The sequence below is a fragment of the Trachypithecus francoisi genome, unplaced genomic scaffold (genome assembly GCF_009764315.1).
Source record: "Trachypithecus francoisi isolate TF-2019V2 unplaced genomic scaffold, Tfra_2.0 Contig00586, whole genome shotgun sequence".
Taxonomy (NCBI): domain Eukaryota; kingdom Metazoa; phylum Chordata; class Mammalia; order Primates; family Cercopithecidae; genus Trachypithecus; species Trachypithecus francoisi.
The window spans coordinates 2,765,032-2,792,528 of record NW_022680749.1 but is presented as its reverse complement, the minus strand read 5'-3'; the positions used below and the strand labels follow the sequence as shown (position 1 = coordinate 2,792,528).

General features: G+C 37.5%; 1 long non-coding RNA gene across 1 annotated transcript in view; it reads right to left on the bottom strand.

The window, feature by feature from the left end:
• Positions 1–2,062: 2,062 nt before the first annotated feature.
• LOC117085809 overlaps positions 2,063–27,497 on the bottom strand; it is a 44,331-nt gene continuing 18,896 nt past the window's right edge. The window contains exons 2-5 of the long non-coding RNA XR_004438082.1: positions 23,833–23,979; positions 16,019–16,166; positions 12,010–12,066; positions 2,063–2,163 (exon numbers count right to left, since the gene is read on the bottom strand). This is a non-coding gene — a long non-coding RNA (uncharacterized LOC117085809). The remainder of the gene's footprint in view (positions 2,164–12,009; positions 12,067–16,018; positions 16,167–23,832; positions 23,980–27,497) is intronic.

Genomic DNA, 27,497 nt, shown 5'->3' with positions numbered 1-27,497 from the left:
TGTAAATGTGCCACTCAGCCCTCTGTGTCTAGCCCAGGGATTGTAAACACACCAATCAGCACCCTGTCAAAATGGACCAATCAGGTCTCTGTAAAACGGACCAATCAGCTCTCTGTAAAATGGACCAATCAGCTCTCTGTAAAATGGACCAATCAGCAGGATGTGGGTGAAGCCAGATAAGGGATAAAAGCAGGCTGCCAGAGCCAGCTAGCGGCAACCCGCCTGGATCCCTTTCCATGCTGTGGGGTATTTGTTCTTTTTTTTTTTACAATAAATCTTGCTGTTGCTCATTTTTTGGGTCCACACTGACTTTGTGAGCTGTTACACTCACCACAAAGGTCTGCAGTTCACTCATGAAGCTAAGGAGGCAGCAAACCCGCCGGGAGAATGAACAACTCCAGACGGGCTGCCTTTAAGAGCTGTGACGCTCACTGCCATGGTCTGCGGCTTCATTCTTGAAGTCAACGAGACCAAGAATGCTCCTGTTCTGGACGAAATAGGAGCTAGACAATTCCATGAGCGACTAGCAGGCTGGTATGGAGACAATCGCACTGGTTACTTGGTATCATGTTGACCAAAACCCTGTGGTTTTGGGTTGAATGTTTTGCTTTGCATCCAGGGTACATTTGTGCTCTGTTGGCATAGCTTAATGCTGATAAGCTGAATCTGGAAAAGGAAGACTGTTGTCTCACCAGGTGGCTCTGGACCGTTTTGATGCTTAAAGAAATATTGATCTTGGAACTTCTGAATGCAAGCTGTGAGTGGACACAGGGAGCAGGTATTGACGACTTTGACTATTTAAATAGATGGCTCTGGAAAAATATAAACTATTTGAAGTCCAACCCATTTTAAAAATTGTTGAATTTAGGTTTAGAATCAGAATGCCTATGACGGGGAATAATTACATGAATTGCTTTGCTTACATGAAGAAAAAATCTGTTAGTTACCTTCCAGATGTTCAACCTTACCTAAATAATTTCTTCTCTTTGAACCTTAGTATTCTCCCTAAAGAGAAGGAGAGTGATAAGATATCTTCTCTGGCTTGCTATGATGGATAAATGCAATAATATATCTCTAAGAACTGAGTGTCCGACACATAGTAGGCATTATATGTATGTGAATTTCTGACCAGGTCAAAACAGTGTGTTAATGCTGAGGCCTTATGGCAGGGAAGAGCTGGATTTTTGGTTTGAATATTTAAGATAATAAGAATATTGACCTTTGGCTACATTGTATATGGGCTTTAAATTTACTAATACTAAGTTACTGAGCTGGGGTGTAGATTTAAAGTGAGAGATGGAATGTTTTTTCAATGGTCAGTTATCTGAGTAGATTCCTAGAAGTTGGAAGGAACCTGAAACAGTGGAACGAGCATGTCCTTTCATGTCAGTCATTCCTTGTTTTGAATCCTGGCCACTTACTAGTGCACCTCTGTGTCCATAGTATATGGGAAAAGTTGTGAAGTTTGGAGCTTTCAACTATTTAAGACAGTTTTTTTTCTGTCTCTGACACATTGTTTGATTCAATGTGTAGGATGAAAAATGGCCTTTGTTAATGCTACCTTTTATTATATCCCAGGACCCTGAAGCCACAGATTTAGGAAGGGGAGGGCCCTAGTAGCCAGAATACTTAACTCCTTACTTTAAAACGTATCAGTCCCAGGTCATGTTGTCACATGACTGCTAGATACCCATTAACTATTCTGATGAATTTCAGCGAAGGTGAGCATGGTTGATGGTGACTACGTATATGACCTCTCTGAAGGAATATTTGTAAAAGTTGCAAAATTTTAAAGCAAAAGCAGTTAATATTAGAGAAATGTTTAGCCCTATCTCAAGATAACTTTTGTAAATATTTTTATGTAGGAGATGTTAGCAATTTTCAAATTATATTGCATAGTTTAGATACGGGGATTATGTTAAATCTAAATATAACGTTGTTTCAGCATAAAGCCAGTCAATGATGCCAAAATTACTTCAGTCTGATATTTATAACAAATTCTACCCACCTTCAGCCACAGCAGAGTGTTTATGTATTAAAAGAAAGATTTATTCTTTCTGCCAACATTTGTTGAACACTTATCATGCTTCTAGTTTTGGAGATAGTGGATGCAGAGATGTAGCTGTCCCCACTCCCCGCACCTCCTCGAGGCTAAATTTAAACCTAAAAGGAAAAGACAGCTAATTGAAACGACAAATTAAATGATAGGATAGAGAGGTACAATCTCCAAAGAAGGGGACCTAATGGCTCTTTCTTTGGTACAATCTCTGTATAACAGAGGGCCTAATGGCCTCTGGCTAGTCAGGATGGGATTCTTAGAGGCTGCTTAAGCTGAAGATGACAGGAGGAGTGAGGGAATTCACTAGACAGAGAAGAATTAGGAGCAGAGGGAGCAAGTGTCCTAGGAGTTTGCTATAAATTCTATACTACTCACCAATTAAAGTGATGCAGCCTATAATTGTGAAAATTAACTGTATTTTCTTCTTTTCATGAATCTTCCTCCAAGTCTGAGATGATAACAAATGTTGTTAAAACCTTTAAGCACTTTGCTGTCCTCATTACTGGATAATTAAGCAGCACCAGAGTTGAACATTTTGCAATACTTTTTCTCTTTGTTTCCACAACACTATTCTCTATTTTTTTTCCCTCATATCTTATTGGCTACTCTTTCTCATTAACTTTTGTTTGACTTATAAATTTTAAAGCCTGTCGGGACTTGATCCCAGACGACCTCATTTCTATGTTTATGTTCCTTCCCTGAGGCATCTTGTGAATTCCACACACCGCCAGGGCTTCAACCACCATCCATAAGCTTATGACTCCCAAATGTGTCTTTCCTTCCTGGTCTCTCTTTGGCTCCATATCTGTGTATTAAAATGCCTACTGATCTCTCTCTCTCTCTAAAACAGGGTCTTGCTTTGTCACCCAGGCTTGAGTGCGGCATCACGGCACACTGCAACCTTGACCTCCCAGGTTCGAGTAATCCCCCTGCCTCAGCCTCCCAAGTAGCTGGGACTGTAGCCATGTGCCACCATGTCTGGCTAATTTTTAAAACTTTTTTGTTGGGACTAAGTCTCCTTGTGTTGCTCAGGCTGGTCCCAAACTCCAAGGTTCAAGTGATCCTCCCACCTCAGCCTCCCAAAGTGTTGGGATTACAGGCATGAGCCACCCTTCCCAGCCTGACATGTCTATTTTGATATAGACAAATCAAACTTTTAATAGCCAAAGTAGAATTCATGATTCCTCCCCAAGCATTCCTCCACTCATCTCTATCCCTCACTCTCACCCTATTCTTACCCTCCCTCATGTAATCCATGAAGTTTTCTTGATTACACTTTCAAATCATTAACTTGCATCGTTACTACAGTCGTGATACAATTACTGTAGCATCCTTTCGTAGAGAAAAAGCCTCCAAACTTGCCTTCCTCTGTCTACTTCTGCCACCTTACAGCCTATTCACTACAAATCAACCAAAGTTATCTCTTAAAATTATAAGTCAATTCATATTCTCCCACCGCTTAAATACCTCCAAATAATTTTCAGTGCATTTAGCATAAAAATCTACCTTTTTCATCCTGGATTTCATGGGTGCAGGACTGTCTCTGCCTCTCTTCCTTAACTCTTCTCTTATGCCCCCCACCACCATGCTCACTAAGCCCCATGATCTTGTGTTCTTCCACATTTCAAATTTCTTCCCATCTTTGTTTCTATAAGTTATTGTCATCTATGTTTGGAATGCTTGTGCCTCTGTTTATTGTATACAGAGAAGGGTTTTAATTTCTTCTTAATTCAGGTCTCACCTTAAATGTTATTTCAGAGAGCCCTTCTCTGATCAGTCTATCTACAGGAGACTCCAGCTCTTTCTGTGAATGGATTATAGAGATGTCATGGCACCTATACAATACATTCTGTAGCATCGTTATCTGGGTCTAGAGCAATAACCCACAATCAAACTTATCAATATTTCAGGGAAATTTTAGAATGTTCATATTGAGTGGGATAAGGACTTTGTGTCAGTCCAGTCACATTTTGCTGGACACACAGGAGAACACTTCAGATTTGCCCAAACTCTCCTTTTGGATGTGGCAATTCTAAAACTAATAGAATGGTAGAATTGAAGAGGAGAAAGACCAATGAATTGCAGGTTCTCATTAAGCTTGATTAGATTTTTGCTTCGGTAGGCTGTCTTTTTTTGTTGAGTTTCTGAGTGGGTGAGCTGAGCACTTTCATACCTTATCATTTATTGTTGCAATATGAGTCTCATTCAACAGAAGATTACCATGAGAAAAATAATTGCACAGAAGTAGAAGATAAAAGGTTGAGAGTGATTATATTTGACAGTGTTAATTCATATGGTTATTTAATGTAGACCAGTTTGGATTTATAATAAATCAGATATCCAGTTTGTATTTTTCTTCAGTTTCTGAAAAACGGTTTAAATCTCATTTAAAATTTTAATCAAATTCCAGAAGATAAACTTTGTGTTTAATTTTATAAAACAATTGATGCAATGCAGTGACATAATAATCTTTGATCTAACACCAAATGTGTAGGGTTACTTAATAAAATATTCTATTATGCTGTTTGCATGATACATTTTTCAAGTGATAAACCACTTCATGTTTTTCATGTGTCACTATGTAGATCCTGAAATGATTGAATAGGAATAGAGTTGTTGAGCTTTAGATGTCTTTGGAATCATTTCATTTCTAGTCTTGCTCTACATTAAATGATATGTGCTTTATTTATTTGTTTTTAAATGATAGGAATTCAACTTTGGATGTTGAAATAAAGTCCCATGGAAGCGAAGTGAATTTCCTATAGAAAGGTGATTTCTGTGCCCATTTGTCATGAACTGACTGGCCTCAGAGTGGGGTACAAAATTTTGTACACACATTCATGTCTGGTTCTCCACAATTGAGAGGTTAACTCCGAAATTACTAAAATCAATTAAGATGATTCCAAATGCCCAGTGGATTATGCCACAGTAGAAAGTGTTAAAGTGAAAAAATCAGGTCTTGCACTAGCAAAATTGTGCTGAAACACCAGAACACCAGAGCGTAACTCATTGAAACTCGACTTTTTTCCTAGTTGCACAGAAAACGAAAACGAAAACAAAACAAAACAAAACAGTCTTTTAGAAAGCTCTATTCATGCAGAGGCAGTCATTACTGATTTTGAATTCTGAGTTTTTGCTGTTTGTCCTGCCTGCCAGATATTTCACAGGACTAATGTTTTTTTCACCATTAGGATATCTTGGCAAGCAATGACAGAACAATAGAGTTTCTTCTTTTTTATCTCTTTAAATTCTTAATGTATTCGCATCCCCAAACCCCAACAAAAAGAGCCTCTGTGAGAAGCAAATCTCTCTATGTAAAGGCTTTCCTATCATAAAAGCCTTCCCATGATGATCAGTCATAATCATTTGTAGTCATGGTAATGTGAAGAATTAAGAATCATCCATTTAAGTCAGCAACTCCTTGCTATGTGTCACTTTCCAAATTAGTAAATTATCAAATTAAGTTTGTGTTTGAAGAGGAGTTATGCTTCAATATTTAATTTATTGGTAAAACTTAATAAAATAGTTATAAGATCACCTAATTTTGCCTAATGTACTTGTATATTTAATGGATATAAGAAATAGCTTGTCATTTGGCACTGAAGCCTATGAATCACATACTTTGTAATACAGTAAGTTCTCACTTAACATAATTCATAGGTTCTTGGAAAATATGATTTTAAATGAAATAATATATGATGAAACCAGTTTTACCATAGGCTCATTGATATAAACAATAGTTCTTACGGCATATTCCTGGTCACAAAAACACCACCAAATATCTAAATAAAGATCCAAAGCATTCCTAATATTAAACATTGAAATCGATGTGAGTTATTGTTACCAGAATATCAGGCTCACCATACAGAATGCAAATTACAGAGATAACGAGTATTGTCAGGGAAGGTTTTAATCGGGTGCTGTAGCTGAGGAGAAAGGGAGATAATGTCTCAAATTCATCTCCCGAACCAGCTCAAACTGGGGGGGTTATATAGTGGGGAGGGTGGGAAAACAGGAATTAGGAAGGGGTAAGAAAGCAGTCCTGACGTATGAGGGGTCTGGTGGCTCACTGAATGTAATCTGGTAAATTTCAATTTCTTGCCTGAGAGTGACTTTTGAGGAAGAAACTCAGGTGAGACAAATACAAGTTTCATGTTTCAGGGTCAGGGAGGGTCAGTTTCTATGTTTGTTTTTAGAAACCCATAAATATTAGTTCTGTGAGACAATTGGGCCTGTTTCACTATACATTTCACCATACATTTAAGAAAGGTTAATAAAAACAAACAAGATCATTATATAACTTGCTGGCAGTTTTTGGTGAATCAGGGAGTGATGGTAGTCGTAGTGGTGGTGGGTTAAATCAAATAATAAATGTTTGCAAAATGAAAACTGCAGGGAAACTCTCCTCCCACTATGCAGTTCAAAAGCAAACAAGAACAAATACTGCTGTAGGAGACCCAGAGATCACCTCTCTTTATCTCTTATGTAGGTTGTATGGCTGAATCAAGAAACCAAATTGACACCAGGCAGATTAACAAGGGGAAAGCATACAAACTTTATTAGTTTTACATGTATATGTAAACTTCATATATGAAGATATGGGATCTTCACAAGTGAGTGAAGTCCAAAGATGGCCAAAGGAAGATGCTTTTATACTTTTTAGACAAAGAACAATAAATTTGAGAAGAAATGAAAGGAAAAAAAGAGATCTGTCTAGAAGCAGTAAATTTTTAGGGAGGTCACTAGGAGAGATATATGAGGGAGGGGTGTAGTGGAAGGTGTTACTTTATTAAGTATATTTTTTCAGGTCTACTACATCTTCCAATTCCCAGTTTCTAGTAGGGCTATTTTCACACCTGATAAGGGCTGTTTTTACACCATGGTGGGGAAGGGCATCTCTCCCAAAGGATTCTTTGTGGCTTGCTACATGCAGGAAGAGACAAGTTACCTCCCCTTTCTGAAACTATAATTTCTCCAATGTTTTCAACGCAGAATAAACAATATACCAATTCAGCATATTCTGGGATGGCAAGTCCTTCACTACTTCGGTAGGTGAGCTGAACACTTTCATACCTTATCATTTATTGTTGCACATTTGAATGATTATCAAGACTTAATGAATTTTGATTTGACAATAATTTGTATTCATTTCTTCCTTCATTCATTTTCCAGCCTGCTTACTACAGCTCAGGATCGTGAGGCTGTGGCAGTTCAGGGTCAAAGCAGGTACAAAACATGGACAGAATGCCATCCCATCACAGGGTGCACTCACATACACACTCAGTCAGACTGGAACCACGTAGACATGCCAGTGAACCTAACAGGCACATCTTTGGAATTTGGAAGGAAACTGAAGTATTCAGAGAAAAGCCATGAAGACGTAAGGAGAATGTGCAAACTCCACACAGACAGTGGCTCCTGCTATCAGTCAATTTTTTTCCTCGTCATTATTATATCTAAACGACCTTGAATGAAACAACATTATTTGAGGAACTGCTGTACATTATTACTGATTATCTGACTATAAAATCATATTATAACATTACTATGTTTATTTTATCAAGTCTTAGCATGAATGCAAAATTAATTTTGTTCATCTCAGTAAGGAAATAAAAAGCATCCTGATATCGTAAGAGCCCTTAATTTTACTGTAATTGTTCTAGACTTGTTTTTATGAATATTTATTTGCAAAGACTCTTGTTGTACAAGTAATAGCAGATATTACTTGTCTAACCAGGAAGAGGAGTAAAGTGATTTGTTGCAAACCAAAATCAATCTTCTGAAGCACAACACTTTTCATTTAAGGTCTTTCCTTTGAGAAAATATATTTCAAACCTGATACCTCGCAGAAGAAGCATTTACTGGAAGCACATTCATAGAGCAGGCCATTCACAACTGCAGTTGTTTGAGTTCTATAGGATTCCAGAGGGGAAATAGGGTTCTACTCATTGCACCTTTCCACTTATTCCACTAATGAGTTCACATTCTCTTGTAATAAACATTGATCGTATTAAGTATTAGGATAAGCAATTTGCAATTGCTCCAAAATACTTAGAACATTTATTCCCTCCATCTCATTTTTCCTATGTGATAGAACATACCCTTCCAAAGAAATAATCTACAGACACTCCTCTAGGAGCCGAATAACTTTGGTATAGGTAAAGATGTGAATAAAAATATTTCTCCCATTCTTTTCCTCTCTGCTTTCCCTGTTCTATATTCGTAAATCAATGAACAAGTTAATACATTAGAAAGTACAATACATACTAAAATGTCCTTATTTAAACTAGCTTTTCATTTACTTTGTACGTGAAGGTATTATAGAGCAATAGGATAAAATAAATTTTCTCCTTTAAAAGTAAATTCTTTTACTGGACATTAAGATTGAATGTACTAGCTGGGTGCAGTGGCTCATGCCTATAATCCCAGCACACTGGGAGGCCAAGGAGGGTGGATCATTTGAAGTCAGGAATTCAAAACCAGCCTGGACAACATGGTGAAATCCTGTCTCTACTAACAATACAAAAATTAGCCAGCGTGTTGGCGCGTGCCTTTATTTTTTTTTATTTTTATTTTTTTATTATACTTTAAGTTCTAGGGTACATGTGCATAACGTTTATATCATGTATAACTCCCCAATGCAATCCCTCACTCCTCCCCCCTCCCCCTGATAGGCTCCAGTGTGTGATGTTCCCCTTCCCGAGTCCAAGTGATCTCATTGTTCAGTTCCCACCTATGAGTGAGAACATGCGGTGTTTGGTTTTCTCTTCTTGTGATAGTTTGCTAAGAATGATGGTTGGCGCGTGCCTTTAATCCCAGCTACTCGGGAAGCCGAGACAGGAGAATCACTTGCACCTAGGAGGCAGAGTTTGCAGTGAGCCAAGAGGGTGCCACTGCACTCCAGCCTGGGCAACCAAGCAAGACAAAAGAGAGAGAGAGAGAAGAAATAGAGAGAGAGAGACAGAGAGAGAAAGTAAGAAAGAGAAAAGAAAAGATTGAATGTACTTGGGTAAATAGGGAAATAATGTTTTGTGTCTCTTTGTTAAAGTGTTTATAAAAAAACTGATTTTTTAATTTGAGGAGAATTTATTAAAAATGCAGATTACAAAGTCAGATGTAAGACGTGGAAGGTGGGGTCAGGTATTTATAGTTGAGAAAATCAGCACAGGTGATTCTGAGGCAGGTAATTTTCAGACATCTAATAGAAGAACACTATGCCTATACTTAATTACTTCATAGTAGTTATTGTATATTTGCTAATGTTTACTTTTGTTTTTTACTAGCTTTAATAACTTTTTATGCTTTCATTAAGTCAGGCCAAATCATTTGTAGTTTTTGTTAGAGTCATACTTTTTAAAAAAGTATTTGGATTATCCAACTTTGACCCTAATAATTCTGTTTACCTACATTTTTGCAAAAATGAAAATCTACTTAGTAATAATAAAATGAGCTAAATCTGCTTAAAGCCAAGATCAAAAATTTTACTAAGGTAATTTTTTCTTAAGTTTTAATCTACTTCTTGGAGTGGAGGGGCAATCTGTCAATTATGTATTAAGTTTGAATCTCATATACCCAGCACACATGAAACATTAAAGCTCTGAACTAAAATAATTTCTTATTAACATTTAAGTAAGATGTTTATCTAATCTTGTCACAGCTAGAAGCAGAAACCAAAGGAGTTTAAATATGTACCTCATCATTGAATGTCAAGCCACTAACAGAGCCTTTAATTAGCATGTGAAACATCTTAGTTCTGTGCCAAGTGGTTTCTTTGTCCCACTCACTCCTGCGGGTGGAAGACAGCATTAAACAACTTGTTGCTGAAACTCAACTCACATTTGTTTTCTAAAATATTTATGTGTTTCCTGTGTTCATGGCTTTACTGCCCACTGAATTGTGTCCTGGAGGAATGGACAAAAGAGGAGCAAACATTTTCGGGAAATTGAAGAAAATTTCAGATTTCATTGGGAATTTGGATACCAATATAATTTATGGACATTTCATTAGGTTTTGGCTCATTAAGTGCAACAAACATATTGGGGATTAAAAGCAATGCCTTCGGCCCGGCGCGGTGGCTGAAGCCTGTAATCCCAGCACTTTGGGAGGCCGAGACGGGTGGATCACGAGGTCAGGAGATTGAGACCATCCTGGTCTACACGGTGAAACCCCGCCTCTACTAAAAAATACAAAAAACTAGCCGGGCGAGATGGCGGGCGCCTGTAGTCCCAGCTACTCGGGAGGCTGAGGCAGGAGAATGGCAGGAACCCGGGAGGCGGAGCTTGCAGTGAGCCAAGATCGCGCCACTGCACTCCAGCCTGGGCTACAGAGCGAGACTCCGTCTCAAAAAAAAAAAAAAAAAAAAAGCAATGCCTTCAAATTTTAGGGTCATTTTAAAACTCATTGTAACTACATAGCGTAACTCCTTTTTTAAGATCCTTAGTTGCTCGAGATTGACTTGTACTCTCAGTGTTATTTGGAGAGTTCTGAAATTGGTGTGATGTTGGCATTTCACAAGCCCCATCCATAGGGCTTGAAATCTAATAACATTTTTAATTAAAGTTCTTCCTATTAGAAAAGCAGTTTAATGAAGAATTGTTACGTTAGGTCAGGGATAGAGATGGGAAGTGGCTTATTACTTCACCATATGCAACAGAATTTATCACATTGCCTAATGAATAATCATTCATTATTTCACAGGTATTTATGAATAGATTTTCCTTTGGTGGGTTTGGTAATAACTGTTGAATATTAAGCCATTTATGTAACTTCAATGACCTTCTTTTGTTAAAAATCTATACAATAATTGAATTGGATTAAATGATCCTGTGCACTTTCAGATCAAGATTTCAAAGGATTTTATTGTTTCTAATTTTTAAAAACTTGTGTCTTATATTATATGTAACTCTTTAGGTTGAGGCTGGAACCAATTATCTATGGGAACAATTGGATTAATGCAATTCAAAATACAGATTTTTATGAAGAGCCTACTCTGTGTTGAATACAATAAATAAATATTGTTACAGGTCTGGTCAATGTTCTATATCACTGAGAAGATGGAGGGGCTCTCCTAAAGTAAGCAGCAGGGCTTGGCTCCTTCTTGCAGAAGCAAAAGAGAAATAGGAGCTAAGGAGAAGTTTGAGGAGGCAGTACTGGGGCAGGTGAATGGGCAGGAAAGGTGAGAGACCAAAGGAGAAGCCACCTCCTTCACTAGTGTGAGCAGGAAGTAAAGAGGCTAATATAGGCCATCTCTTGCTCTGGGGCTCAGGAGTCTGTTTATATATAAAGGTCACATGAAGGTAAAAACTTCTGTTTCAGTCTGAACCGTGTCAATTCCAAGTCAACACCAGGCTCAAAACTGTATCTGAGAGGTCCTGCCGAAACATCTCCAGGTAGTGATAGTGATGCCCAAATATTTCTTTAGGACTTTAGTTCATTCTTAAAATTGAATATATCCTTATTCATCTGAGTCCCTAGTGCTTGGGTAGTCAATTAAATGCTGCCCATGCAAACCAGAGAGAGAGGGACTTTGGCTAAACTGAAGGAGCCAGTCCTTCACCGTCAGCTCTGCTGGGTAGGAAAATAGGACATATAGGGGTATTCTGGGAAGGAGAATGGCAAACTTGGCAAGTAAGGGAATAAGATGCTTTTCTGTGAGGACTGATTAGAGTGAGAATGATGGTGAGGGAAGGGAAATTTAATATGGTTCTTTGGACTTTTTTTTTTTATTCTTCTCCTCCGAGATTTCACTATCATTTGTAGTTGTTCAGCAATTAATGTATGTAATTTCACATAGTTTAATAAAGAAATTAACATGATTTGTGGGCATACCCTGTGCATTTCTGTATCACAGCTATCAATGGACTTTAATTTTTCTCACTGCAAATCATATTAAGGAAATACGATTATTCTTGAAGCAATAAGATCATCAAGCATTTATTTCTTTTCCTTACCCCAGCTTTATTTTAAATAGATCATTAATTTCTCCTCTCAAGACACCTTTGTGCTACCTGTAAAAAAAGATAAGGAGATTAATAATGTGGAGGACATTATAATGTAAAATATATAACAATTTAAGAAAATAAATTTTAAATAAAATAATGTATCCCATTCCAGACTTCTGAATATATACTACATATCAGGGTATTGTGCAGCCAGATAGTGGCGGGAGTTAAGAAAGCCTAACATCCACTCATAGATCTTTCCTAATTCTCTGCAGCATACTGAAAAGCAACAGAGTGTGGTGGTTAGCCTCAAGAGTCAGACATTCAGTCTTCCTAGCTCTTCCACTTTCTAGCAGTTTGACTTAGGGCAAGCCATTTAACCTCTTTAAGCCTGTGTAAAATTAGGATATAATAAAGCCTAAATCAAAGTACCATTATGAGAATTGTGAAACAATGGATCTAAAGTCTGTATTTCAGTTCCTGACACAAAGCTAATACTTAATAAATGGTAGTGGCTATTATTACAGTAATTGTTGCATTTATTTTTCTAGTGGTATCAGTATGCTGCCATATAGCCACCACTCTGAACAGGAAATAGAAATTGGATGGCAAAATATCACTAATTCTTATTAATGGGAGATGTGACCCTATTTGGAAATAGGGTTATGACAGATACAATTCATTGATATGAGGGGTGAGCCCCTAATCTGATGACTGGTGTCTGTATAAAAAGTGGCAATTTGAATCTAGAAACACACACAAAGAATAATTTTCTTATGCAAAACTAAAAAATGATTAGAGGTGGTTTTATCTTTTATCACTTTATTTTCTTCTAAAAGAAATGTGAAATTATTTAAATAAAAATATTAGCTCTTGGTTAATGGGCACTTATTTTGTGGTTGGAATACTCTACTAAAGAAATCCCACTGGGCATTTTTATAAACCATTCAATATAATGAGGTAGGTATGCTAGCAGCCTCCTTTATTTTATGTATGGAAATATTGACATTGGGAGGATTTTGTGGCTTGCAGAAGGCTTCACAATTGGCCTAGAATATATTAATCGACAAATCTAAGATAGCCTGAAACTTTGTGCTTTAAAAGAGCTATTGCGCATATGTCTAAAGGTTGTGCGATGTTCTGAATGTGTGGGTCGAGGGGAGGAGGAACTTGTCCCTATTCTCATGACCACTCCCTTCTCACTTGATCAGGGTGGTTGGATGTTGGGAAAGAAACCTTTGGGCCTCAGTTGGTTCTTAGTACAAGGATGAACATGATTTTGCCTCAGATCTCAGCTCCACTCTGGAACCACATTTGGGTGAAGCGTCTGGAGATTTGGATTTGCCTGGATGCTTTTTGGTTCCAGGTAAAAAGCATTTTCAGAGGAGTCCAGGAACTTCAGCTGCAGTAGCATCAATGTTCATGAATAAAACTCTATGAAATAATTCTGAAAACAAGAAGGCTTAGGTGGCCATTTTAAAAGGAGGCAAATTAGAGGGCTCAGTCTGAGTCCTGCTGTTTTTTCTTAGTAAAACTTAATGTGTCCTATAAAAACATAGGCTCTTCATTTCTCTCTTATTATTCAGTTCACATTTTAGCTACTCAATATAATCATATTCTCATTTGTTCATGCATTGATTTACTCATTAAATAGATTTTGATTGCTGACTCAGTGCCATGATTCACATTGGAACATGACCTCAGGAATGATAGATACCAGCCTAGAGTGGTTGTGCGGGTGTGTGAGAGAGATCATTCTGGAGGAAGTAGTAGGTGGTTCCTAGCTAGTAAGTGGGAATTAGCCATGAGAAGAAGTAGGAGAGAGAATATTCCAGGCATAGCAAAAGGCAAGGAAAGAAGAATGCTAGAGGAAAGTGCTGAAAGATGAGCCCGGGAGGTACAATGGAGGCAAATAGTCACAAAAAACTCATACGGCAAACAAGGAGTTTCAATTTTACTTGGTTAAGTAATGATGAAATACTGAGAGTTTTAAAACAGTTTGTTGTACTGATACCAGTGGGCTCTGGAAAGTTCCCAAATGCCAGTAGGACCTCCATTCCAACGGGTGTCCAGGCTCTTGACATCATCTTGAGCAGGAATTCATGGATGATTCAGAAAATCGTGAAAGTACAGAGATTTCTTGCAACATGAAAAGTACACGCTCAAGAAAGAGGAGTATTGGTGTACTCAAGGGAGTTGCACACAAGGGAGATTGGGGATGCTACTTTCATGAGTTTCTTTAACAAAAATGTGGAATATTCATGATTCCTGAAAAAAGGTGATTTTCTTAGCACAGTTAAAAGTTCTGTACTCATATCTCTATGGGCCTGATAAATTTTGAATACTTCACAGAGCTCAGAATGCTCTCAGCTAGACTAGGATTTCTTGGAAAAGTGGTGTCACCCAATTTTTTTTTCTTTTCTTTTTCTTTTCTTTTCTTTTCTTTTCTTTTTTTTTTTTTGAGGCAGAGTCTTGCTTTGTTGCCCAGGCTAGAGTGCAGTGACATGATCTGGGCTCACTGCAACCTCCGCCTCCCCGATTCAAGAAATTCTTCCTGCCTGAGCCTCCCAAGTAGCCGGGATTACAGGTACCAGCTATCACGCCTGGCTAATTTTTGTATTTTTTAGTAGAGACGGGGTTTCACCATGTTGGCCAGGCTGGTCTTGAACTCCTGACCTCAGGTGATCCACCCACCTCAGCCTCCCAAAGTGCTGGGATTATAGGTGTGATCGACCTCTATGGCTGTGATAAATTTTGAATACCTCACAGACCTCAGAATGCTCTCAGCTATTTTTCTTTCCTCATATGTTATAAGCAGGGCATCTTTACCTTTTAGGAATGTTGAAAGCTGTTAAACATAGTTTTCTGGGCTGCAATGCTTAATATGACTTGAATTTTCACTTACTATTAAATATGCAGGATGAAAAAGTCACTTGGTAGATACTTTGTATAGTGTGGGTAGATTAAAATCCTCATTAAATTAATTTACATTTACATTTTATGTACTTCTTTTTTTCTTTTTTCTTTTTTTTTTTGAGACAGAGTCTCGCTTTGTTGCCCAGGCTGGTGTGCAGTGGCATGATCTCAGCTCACTGCAACGTCTGCCTCCTGGGTTCAAATGATTCTCCTGCCTCAGCTTCCTGAGTAGCTGGGATCACCCGACTAATTTGTGTATTTTTAGTAGAGACAGAGTTTTGCTATGTTGGCAAGGTTGGTCTTGAACTCTGACTTCAGGTGATCCACCTGCCTCGGGCTCCCAAAGTGCTGGGATTATAGGTGTGAGCCACCGTGCCCGGCCTTATGTACTTTCTGATACAATATAAAATGCAGCTTTTTTATTTGTCTACTCTGGGTGAATGGCTGTTCCAAAGTGCCAAGTATCTAATAATCTCTACTATGGTAAGGGCTGGGAAAGCTCTTAGGTATCAAGTTAGCTTTATTAGATGGAAAGCACTATGAATTTGACAGCTGCTCCAGCTGCAGAGTTTCTGGGATGCTCTTCTTCTTAAGGACAGACCTCGTTTGCTATTCAATAAACGAGTGCTTTTAAACCATATCAGCAACAGCACCTAAGGAGAGCAATTCTGTATTTTACACAAGAATTTCCACAAAGTAGCTGTTAATATCAGGAAATACTTACTATGTTTAATACTATCCTTAATTCTAAATAAAGAGAAATTGGACTGTATCCTTGGAGCATAGAAATTTGTGCCTTATTTATAACAAGAGAAAGAACTGACTTCCTTTTCTTGAAATCTTCCAGCAGGTTTATTTGTTATTCAAAAGTATTCACAGAAAAATCTCTTAGCATAATAGGAGGAATATGGAAAATAAGGAATAGAGTATTTTTTCCTTCTACTGCTTCATAGCAGGCACAGATAATTACAAAGTTTGGCATTGCTTTCGGACAAGTTGTGTCAACTGTTTGTGGTCATCTGTAGTACAGAAGAATCAGGCAATTCTTCAGGTTGACACTCATGGGAGAACTTGAAATAAGAGAACAAGACAACTTCCTTACCAATCTGAAGCATGACCATTCTCTCTCTCCATTCCTACTTCTCTCCATTTGCTGATTCAGGCATTAGATAAAAGGAAACAGATCGCATTTCCCAAAGTGCAAGATGCTGAGAAAAACAGTTGCTGGGTGTCAGATTATTTGAGGAAAGCTGGATGGACAAAGCCAAACAGGTTTATTTACTACAGAGTTTTTTAGAGTCTTTAGATGCTAATGTTACAGCCATCAAAATAAGAATGAAAATTCACTGAGTGCCTACTGTGCCTCAGGTACAGGGCTTAGCTTGTGTTACCTTGTTTAACACTCATGAGGAACTCTGCCAGGGGGGCACTAATATTACCCTCATTGTACACATGAGGAAACCGAGGCCAGATAACTTGTGAAGCTTACAGAGTGTATTAGGCCATTCTTTCATGCTATAAAAAATACTTGAGACTGGGTGATTTATACAGAAAAAGATTTAATTGGCTCACAGTTCTGTATGCTTTACAGGAAGCATGTGATAGCATCTTCCTGGCTTCTAGGGAGGCTTCAGGAAGCTTACAATTATGGCAAAAGCAGGTGCAAGAAGGGCGGGGAGGTGCTGGGCACTTTTTAAAGACCACATCTCATGAGAACTCACTGTCAAGAGGACAGTACCAAGGGGGATGGTGCTAGACCATTCATGAGAAATCTGCCCCCATAATTCAATCACCTCCCACCGGGCCCCACCTCCAACACTGGGAATTAAATTTCAACATGAGATTTGGGCAGAACAAAACATTCAGACTAGGCCGGGCGCGGTGGCTCAAGCCTGTAATCTCAGCACTTTGGGAGGCCGAGACGGGCGGATCACGAGGTCAGGAGATCAAGACCATCCTGGCTAACCTGGTGAAACCCTGTCTCTACTAAAAAATACAAAAAACTAGCCAGGTGAGGTGGCGAGCGCCTGTAGTCCCAGCTACTCGGGAGGCTGAGGCAAGAGAATGGCGTAAACCCGGGAGGCGGAGCTTGCAGTGAGCTGAGATCCGGCCACTGCACTCCAGGCTGGGCGACAGAGCGAGACTCTGTCTCAAAAAAAAAAAAAAAAAAAACAAAACCATTCAGACTATATCACACAGCTAACCAGTTGTTCTTTGAGGGCAGGATTCAGTATGCAGTATTTTACACATTTATTAAACCACATTTTTTTCTTCCATCCCTTTTTCCTTCCCGTTATCTATTGAAATTAAAATTCTGTGAGATACAGTTTAGGAAATGTTGTAGCAGAGGAAATATGAAAGAATTTTGGGAAGAATCCTGCAGAGTGGTTGCATTTTCTCAGACATAAGAGATGTGTGTTACACTAGCACAAGACCAGGGAATCTTTGCCTCCTCTTTGGGTTTGGACAAAATACTACAGGCCCGTGACTTCATATTTCAAAATCTATGGAGCCTAGTCTTTCCTTCAAAATAAATTATTTCCATTTCTGGTAGATAAGTCTTTGTTGGGGTAGTACTTAAAATATTTTAATTAAGGAGAAGGAATAAATTCTGACACATGCTATGTCAAGCATAATCCCTATGTCCAGAATCCTTTTACTTTACATAGCTTATGGCCTTAGCTACACTAGCTAAACCTCAAATCTGACTTTTGTCAGATAGAAAAGAATTTTAACACTTTGGCTCACTTCTCAGATCATACTAAAATATGATTCTTTGTCAGTTACCTGAACAGGCAGTACATAATTTATGAAAAAGAAATGTTCAATAAGCATAAAATGTCCAACTTCTCTCCTAATCAAAAAAGAAAAATAAGAATGATGAAATTCTTTTGTTAATCAGATTGTCAACACTTAAGAAGTTTGATAATGTCATTGTTGGAAAGGCCTTATATGCATTTCTGGTGGGAAAGTAAATTATTACATTTTAACAGGACAATTTGGGAATATCTACCAGGTTAGGGGGAGAAAAGTTCATATCTTTGGACCTAGAGATGCCTGTTGTATATATTGTCAGTAAGTTCTCCTTTGTTCTTTCCACAACTCATCTTTTAAAATGGTGGATTATATGTAATATCCAGATTTTATCTGTCCTTGTAATAGGATTATACATCCTCACTCATTGACATGTGTTTTGCAGTGCCTCTCCCAGAGGGAGCATAAACTTCTCACCCCATTGACATCACTCCTGGCTACATGATTTGCTTTGGCCATGGAAAGTGAGTGGATATGATATATGCCACAACCGAGCAGAAGTTTGAAAGCATAGATTGGTTTTGCCATTTCTTTTTTTCCTCTGCCATGAGATAGAAAAAGAAGTTGCCTCTTCAGCCTCAGCCCTAGAATATAAATGACATGGATTCAACCTGAAGTCAAATATCAGCTGACATACATGTAAGCAAGAAATATTGTCATCGTAAGCCTGAAATATTGCTGTTGTGTTTTTTTAACCCCAGCAAAAGCTGGTATCAGCTAATAGAAAACCAATATTCACTATCTCTATACTCAGTATAAACTCTAATTATAGTTGGCTTTCCTCTTTTCCAAACTATACAAATGTTTGAAATTTCTAATATATTTTATAGTATGTATTTTCTTATGTTGTTTGCCAACCGTATTACATGGTCCTCTCTCAAGATGTGCTTTAAACAGCTTCATGCCATATCATATACATTTTTAAAAATTGGGGTAAAATTTATATGAAAAATTAACCAATTTACCCTGTGCAATTCAGTGGTATTTAGTACATTAACCATATTGTGAAACTACTACCTCTGTCTAGTTCCAAAGAATTCTCATCAATTCCATTCCCAGTTGATAATCAATATTGTGAAACTACTACCTCTGTCTCATCATTCCCAATGGAAACCTCATATACATTAAGTAATCACGCCCTGTTCCCCCCACCACCCCTTTCACCTGGAAATCACTAATCTGCTTTCTGTCTCTATGGTTTTATCTTCTTTAAATGTCATATAAATACAATTGTACAATATTTGATTTTTGTGGCCTCTTTCAGGTAGCATGTTTTTGAGATACATCCACATTGTAGCATGCATCAGAACTTTCTTTTTTATTGCTGAATAATATTCAGTTTTATAGATACACCTTATTTTGTCCATTTGGGTTGTTTTCACCTTTTACCTGTAGTGAATAGTGCTACTATGAACATTTATGTACAAATGTGTGAGAACCTATTTTCTATTCTTTTGATTATAAACTGGGAATATAATTGCTGAGTCATGTGGCAATTCTGTGGCTTTTTGAGAAACCACCTAACTGTCTTCTACAATGGTTGTACCACTTTACATTTCTACCAACAATGTATGAAGGTTCCAGTTTCCTCACATCCTTGCCAACACTCTCTGTTCACCTTTTACTGTTTTTTATTGTAGGCTTTCCAGTGGGTGTGATATAGCATCTCATTGTGGTTTCAGTTTGCACTTTTCTAACGACTAACAAGGTTAAACATCTTTGTATGTGCTTGTGTGCCATTTTTATGCCTTCTTTAGGAAAATATCTGTTTCAGTTCTTTGCCCATATTTAATTAACTTATTATTCTTTTTATAGAGACAGGAGGGTCTTGCTGTGCTGCCCAGCCTGGTCTCAAACTCCTGAGCTCAAGAAATCCGCCCACCTGGCCTCCCAAAGTGCTGGGATTATAGGCATGAGCCACCACGTCTGGCTTCTTTGCCCATTTCTTAGCAGAACTCTTTTTTGCCCCAGCTGCCATCTGTTTGCAGTTAGCAGTGACTTGTTTATTCACCTTTCAATGTTATTGAGAAATGCCCTCAGCATAGCCAGTTTTCTACCTTGAGCAAGTTCTGAATTAGGCAAAACAAACGAGAGTGTTTTCCCTTAGTCCCTCAGGGAGCACCCTGACGGGTCAATACAGAAAAACATAATTACATTAGACAAAGTTCTGCTCTGCTCCCTCTGGAGTGTCGAACCCACAGTGAGAATGTAAGCTTTTGTTTTAGGACCACCACAAATCCATGGAGGGTGCTGGAACTTGGCCAAGCAAAATGCAGTCAAATTCTGCCACGGTTAAGTCACTTTTCCCTTGATTCAGCATTAGCTTAGTTACTGTACGCTTTGGGCTATTTTTCATAGTTCTAACACGGTTCTTTCTGAGAGTTTGGCTTTTTTTTCTGATATCCCATGATATATATATATATATATGAAAAGAGAATACTGAAAGCATGCTGATGAATGCAGTTACATCTTCTTGGAGAGAACTTTCATTTGTATATTCTAAGGTTTGTCCCTTAGCACTGAGCTGGTCCAATGTTTGTGTAGATGATTGATATAACAATACAGATGGTATGCGGAAGACCCAAAGTTGAATGGAAAAGCTAGCTAATATGCTTTTTGTTAGAGTTGATATTTAGAAATATGGAAACCTTGAGTCCCTGAATATAATAGTGAATAGATTTGAATGTTGTTTAAAAATACAATAAAAAGTAAAGCTACCATAAATTGTTTGGCTGAAAAAGAGCAAAATTTGTCAGCAGTGCAAGTAGTATACACCTTGCTTGATCAATAAGCTCAGTGTAAGGCAGCAGTCTATCAAAAGATTGAATATGCATTTTTTATTATTTTATACTAGTCTTTAAAAATATATCCAGAATCGGTGATAGAATGGTGCTATTCAAATCGTAACCAGATATTATATATATATATATATATAATGGGATATCAGAAAAGTGTATATATATACACTTTTAAGTAATTTTCTCCAGTTCTGGAAACATAGGGTTGCTAACCAAATATCCTTAATGTATTTAAAGCCATTTATGAAGGTACCTAACATTTGAAAGCAACTAATTCCTGAATGATTGGTGAAAATGACAATGAAAGATTTTATTTCTGCTTAATGAGTAATCCCAGCACTTTGGGAGGCCGAAGTGGGCAGATCATGAGGTTAGGAGTTCGAGACCAGCCTGGCCAACATGGTGAAACCCCATCTCTACTGAAAATACAAAAATTAGCCAGGCATGGTGGTGGTTGCCTGTAATTCCAACTACTCGGGAGGCTGAGGCAAGAGAATCGCTTGAACCCAGGAGGCAGAGGTGGCAGTGAGCCAAGATCCCACCATTGCATTCCAGCCTGGGCAACAGAGCAAGACTCTGTCTTGGAAAAAAAATAGAAATACTCATTTTTTTTGAAGGAAGTAGCAGGTACCAAAAAAAAATTTATTTGCTGGTTGATAAAGTTCATTAATTGACTTGCTCTACATTGTTTTATGTTTCCAAACCAGGGAGTCCCCCAATAAACCTGTTTAAGAAAAATACTGAAAAACTCCAGTAACACACAACAACAAAAATCAAAACTTAACTCATACTTGCTTCTTGGAAAGAACCCCCTTTAAGAAAAGATCAATGCCACAGTCAAACTCATATAAGCAAAGAATACAATCGTGGTTGTCAGGGGCTGGGAGGTGGAAATGGAAATAGGACAGGCAAGGTTGTTAACACCTGTAATCCCAGAACTTTGGAAGGCAGAGGTAGGAGGACTTTTTGAGCCCAGGAGTTCAAGACTATCTGGGGCACCATAGTGAGGCCTTGTCTCTAAAAACAAACAAACAAACAAAAACTTAAAATTAGCTGCGCATGATGGTGCATGCTTGTAGTCCCAGCTATTCAGGGGGCTAATGTGAGAAGATCGCTTGAGCCCAGGAAGTTGAGGCTAGGGTGAGCCATGATTACACCACTGTGCTCCAGTCTAGGTGACAGAGTGAGACTCTGTCTCAAAAAAAAATAAAAAGAAAAAAAGAAAATAGAAATAAAATGAATACCAATGACATGATTAGATTCGCTTAATTTTTACAAGGAATGTTTGTATAAGATAAAGTAAGAAGGAATAAACATAATAATCAAAGCTGCCTCTGACAATGAGTCATATTTTATTTGGAGGCACTAATTACTGGATTGGACTGGCTTTATTTATAGGTTTGAAGATTTCTTAATAGGAAACATATTTATGTATATATATGTAAATAAAGTCACATGATTCTTTTCCTTTTATGTTATACTCTATGCTTCTTAATAAAGCAAAGTAAAATTAATGATTTTTTATTTTAAAAATAGGACACTGTTCTTTTATATTGTATGGTTAGATACGACCTTAAAGTTGACTCTGCAAACTTTCTTCTATAATATTAAATGGACAGTTTTGGGGGCTTAGTATAAGGGTCGTGGTTGTCTGGGACAAATATTTCACACATAGGTGGCTTATAGGCTACAGCTATTTTTAATCTGCCTAAACATCTGTAATATACTAAAGCGTATGCCATCTGTGTTTTCTTTTGTTCTATAGTCTCATAATATTTATTAGAATAAATTTTATTGAATAATTGCACAGTTAACCTTGTTATATTTTTGGATGTACTTGCCCTTCTGAAATTAACAGCCGATATACTGAATTAATAGGAGACATTAGCCAAGGTTAAAGAGTTATTGCTATATGTAGCACATTGGCCATTTTAATGCCTAGCAAAGGGCCTCTAGAGGAAACATGAATTGTGTGATGTTATATTCCTAGTCTACACTCCACTATGGATATCAATCTAGAAAATCCCATAATTTTCTTCAGGTTCAGTTTTTTCCAGCAAATCACTACAATACCATCAGTAAAATTTGTTGAGTTTTTGTTGGGGGAAGAAAAGTCTAACAAAAGTCAAAGAATCATATAATCATACAGTTGTAAGGAACTTTAAGATCTCTTAGCAAATCATGCCTTTTTGAGGGGGAAGGGTGTGAGCAGAATGGTGAAGAAATTGAGTCCGGGAGAGGTTCCCTTTATGATGATGAATTTGTAGTAAAAGTATTAATATTAAAAATGCATTTTAACAGTAGGAATTTACAAAAAAAATTCAAGAGTCCCTCAATAATGTATTTTCATGGTAGAAGCCAGTGATTTTGGAGATAACACTGCGACGTTAGGGGATGGACTTTTAAAGAGCTTATTTGAAAGAAAGCGCAACTGATAGAAGGAGGTGGAAAATATCACCATGGTAGGAAGGTAAACAAGGAAAACTACAAATATGGAGCCAAATAAATATAAAAGAGAATACTGAAAGCATGCTGATGAATGCAGTTACATCTTCTTGGAGAGAACTTTCATTCGTATATTCTAAAGTTTGTCCCTTAGCACTGAGCTGGTCCAATGTTTATGTAGATGATTGATATAACAATACAGATGGTATGCAGAAGACCCAAAGTTGAATGGAAAAGCTAGCTAATATGCTTTTTGTTAGAGTTGATATTTAGAAATATGGAAACCTTGAGTCCCTGAATACAATAGTGAATAGTTTGAATGCTGTTTAAAAATACGATAAAAAGTAAAGCTACCATAAATTGTTTGGCTGAAAAAGAGCAAAATTTGTCAGCAGTGCAAATAGTATAGACTTTGCTTGATCAATAAGCTCAGTGTAAGGCAGCAGTCTATCAAAAGATTGAATATGCATTTTTATTATTTTATACTAGTCTTTAAAAATATATCCAGAATCGGTGATAGAATGATGCTATTCAAATCTTAACCAGAATGTTGTGCCTACTGGGTATCATATTGAAAGAAAATCAGAAGAGACCGGAGTAATGGCCCCAGACCTCCTTTAAGAATCTATTGAAAGCTCTTTTTTTTTTCGTGAAATAAACATGGTTATCAAATCCTGCCAATGAATTCAAAGAGTTCACATATCAGTGTTGAAAATCTTTAAAGTAGAATAGCAAGTAGAAGTAAGCCAGGAGAAGAGAAATTAAAACTATACCATTTGAAGAACATGTGAATTAGGAGTGTTTAGATTGGAGAATAAAAAGTCTGATGGGACCTGAGTTGTAATGTCATAGGCCTTACCAGTGTTTATCAATATGAAGTTGGCTTCTTTTCCTGGCACATTTCCATGAGATTACCTCTGACCAGTGGCGTGAGGAGAAGGGTGTGTATTACTCCTGGGCAATGACATCTATTTGCTGCTGTGAGATATACCAGTGATCATTCCCCCTGCAATGTATATCAAGCAGGCAGCATATTCATGATAATGCAGTTAAAAATGGGAAGTTTTCCATCACTTTAGGCTTCTCAGTAACTATGCTAACTCATGATATATATATACAGTGAAATGTCTTCATTGAATTTAAGCAGCTGGGATTTGGGGACTGCAGCATAAGTTGTTATCATATTTAGGTAACTGTTTTCACTTTCTAAGAAAGACAATATTTTTTATTATTTTGGTTGTAATGAAATTTCAAGACAGTAAAAACAGAGATTTGGCAAAATATTTTATTGTTTACTTTTTAAAATCAAATATTATGGCTAGCAAAAAATAGTGATCACCCAATCTTGTCATGCCTACTGCATGAAGGTGACATTCTCCAACTGTCTAACCTTTCTTCGGTCCCAGAGATGGCATAGCTGAAGGTACAGATAGATGACTTACTGTGGGATCACTAATTACAGCTAGTCCTTTGACAGTATTAGTCAGTCAATCACTCCTGGAAGGGTGGGAGTGGAAGGCACTGAAGCTTTGAATTGCTTCTCTCTGGGTAGAAATTGTGCCCATGTGGCCATATTTAAGCCCAACTTAATTCATCACTGGGGATGCCGAAATCTAAAAATAAAGCACACATGATCTCTAAACAAACAGGTTTGAAGCATGAATTTTTCAAACATTCTGCCTCCCTCTCCCTAGTTGTATATATCTGGTTTATGCTCTGGAAAGGGGCGCATACATTTTTATGTGTCTTTATTTAAACCCAAACATAATAATCTTGGTCTAATTTCCATAAAAACTAAATATATTCCTTGCTATCAGGTAAGTCATAAAGAAGATATTCCCAAAGATTCCCTATCATAATAAGAAAAAACGTTGCTAATAAGTAGGGCTAATGAGCAATTAGATATAGCAGGTTTCTCCTGGTTCAAATATTCAAAGGGTGAGTATATAGAAGGCACCTGGCACCAGGTAAGGGATTGGACACAATGACCTCTAAATTACAATTAAAAGCTGAGAGTCTGTAGTTGTTTTGGCCTGAATATTTCCTGTCTCTTCTATTTTCATAGGCACTTTTTATCACAAGCTATTGACCACACAGATTTTTATCTAATGCATATAAATGAATGTTTATGAGAAATTCCAGAATGTTTTATAAGACACCGCTTTTTAATAATACAATGCTGTAAGGGTAAAAGTCTAAATTTTAAAGATAATAACCAAATTTGCATATAACTGGTCTATGCAAAGGCAAAGTGGAATTGAAAATTCAAGAAAATGCCAGGCAGCCTTTCTTAAGTGGTTGGAGTCAGTACCAATTCAAGGGCCACCGTCTTTTAACATTTTTATATCCAGGATACTCAACCATGTCTCTTGACATTCAAAAGAATAATTCTTCGTGACTTAACCTTAGCGATCAAGAAATGATTTCATAGCATCCCCTCCATTTTGACCTCTGGTCAGCATCCTCTGACCATTTTATGGTTTGCTTTGTCTTTTAAATTAAATATGAATTAACATATCCAAGACAATGACTCTTGCACTACTGAATGGCATTCCTAAGGAAGTGAATTTAGCATTACTGAATGTTGGCTATCACCACTGTTATGACTTTTAGGGGATTTTAGTTGTCGTTGTTTCAGATTTAGATAGGAACATGCATTATTGATTTATGAAACAATTTGTAGCTGTTTGCTTTTATGTCAAACACCTTGTACCACACAGTACTGAATTCCTTTATCTGCTACTTGTAAGCAATGTGCTCATGTTTAAAAAAAAAAAAAAGAAAAAAAAAAAACCTTAGCAGAATTGGTTTATATGACTCTGAATTTTATGTTGTTTATATCTGGAAGTGATTCCAAGGGAATCAGAATAGCACTTGCTGATTGAAATAGTACAATTCCTGAGAAGTAATTAGAACATATGCTGGTAGTGGGTGTGTAAGCTACTGTAGGTGAACGATAAGGAGGGAATGTTTTCAAGAAAGAAATATCAGTGATCATACGATGGTCAGAAGCACAGATTGTTCTCCCAAAACAGTTAATTTTCTCAAAGTGTACCTTTGAGTAATTTTTTTCTTTTTTCTTTGTGTAATTCATATAGATTCAATATCTTATCTCAGCCTAAGTTTTCTCCATTGTATCTAATTAATACTGTTTTTGTACATATTAAGTGACAATAATACATGCAAAACATGTAACAGATTGTTTAGTGTATAATAAGTGCTTATGTTATGCCCAGACCGTTTATTCCCCGAAGAAGAGCACCAGAGTCCAGAGTCAAAGCCAAGCGGCAAGGATCTTTAATGCAAGTTCGAACTTGGTCCCTCCGTTATACAACATACAAGAGGGCCCCAAACAATGCGTGCGCTTGCTCTTTATAGCTCGAGGTAAACAGGACTTGTCAGGTTACAGAGCAACAAGGCATTTCTCTAGGCTACAGCATTACAATTGGTTTACATGTTAATGTTAAGTTATGCTTTTAGCAGCCTTCTTATTGGTTCCTGCGCTTTTACAAACGGTTGTAACCTTATTGGAGCTTCTCCAGGTGTTGTTTTTCTTAATGTGTTTGTGTCGGGCAGGCATATGGGGGGATGTAATGTGCTCAAGGCTGTGATGTGTTTGTGTCGGCCCAGGAAGTGGAGGCATATGGGGGGATGTGATGTGCTCAAGGCTGTGATGTGTTTGTGTCGGGCCCAGGAAGTGGAGGCATATGGGGGGATGTGATGTGTTGAGGAATGTGTTCTTTCACTTATGACTATTTTTATTGTTACTGTTAACTCCTATTACAACGAATTCTCTTGATATAGGTAAGGATGTCTATCTAGCTTAGAGAAGGACTATACTGGTGGGAACAGTAGGAGACTGTACACCAGCAACCTTGCCTTCTAGTCCTTGTTTTTCTGCTAACCAATTGTGTGATGATCACCAATCCCTTATCTCTTTGACCTAAATGTAAGACACTTGTTTGTATTTTGTTTTTTTCTAGCTGCAAGAACCCCCAACATTTTCAAGTTACAAATTTCTTTGAATTTATGTAAGACAGCATCATGATTGATAAAATATCTTAATACAAACATCTTATTAATGATAAATGCTGAAAACTACACATTATGGATATCAAGTGATCCAGAGTATTTTCTTCCCTTGGTTATAGACAATGCCCCGTTTACTGAATGCCCTGCCAGCAGATCTCCTTTCCATCCTCCTATTTCACACACTGGTGGCTGTCTTATCTCTTACTGAACACTTTGAGAACACTATTTTTAATGGGAGAATCACCTTGAACTTACTGAAACCTCTTAGACCATCTTCAGATCCGAGAGTGGGTAGGTGAAATGTGGACTGGGCATTGTGTTCTATTACCTTGCTAAAGATAGCTTTTTAAATAAATTTTTAAGGCTGCACGTGGGGCTTCAGTAATTGTTTCTCTAAATTCAGAGACAAAAATTCCCTCTGGGCCACCAGTCAGTTCAATCTGTTCGAAAACAATGACTCATCATCCTCCTCATTCTTCTTATAATCTTTTC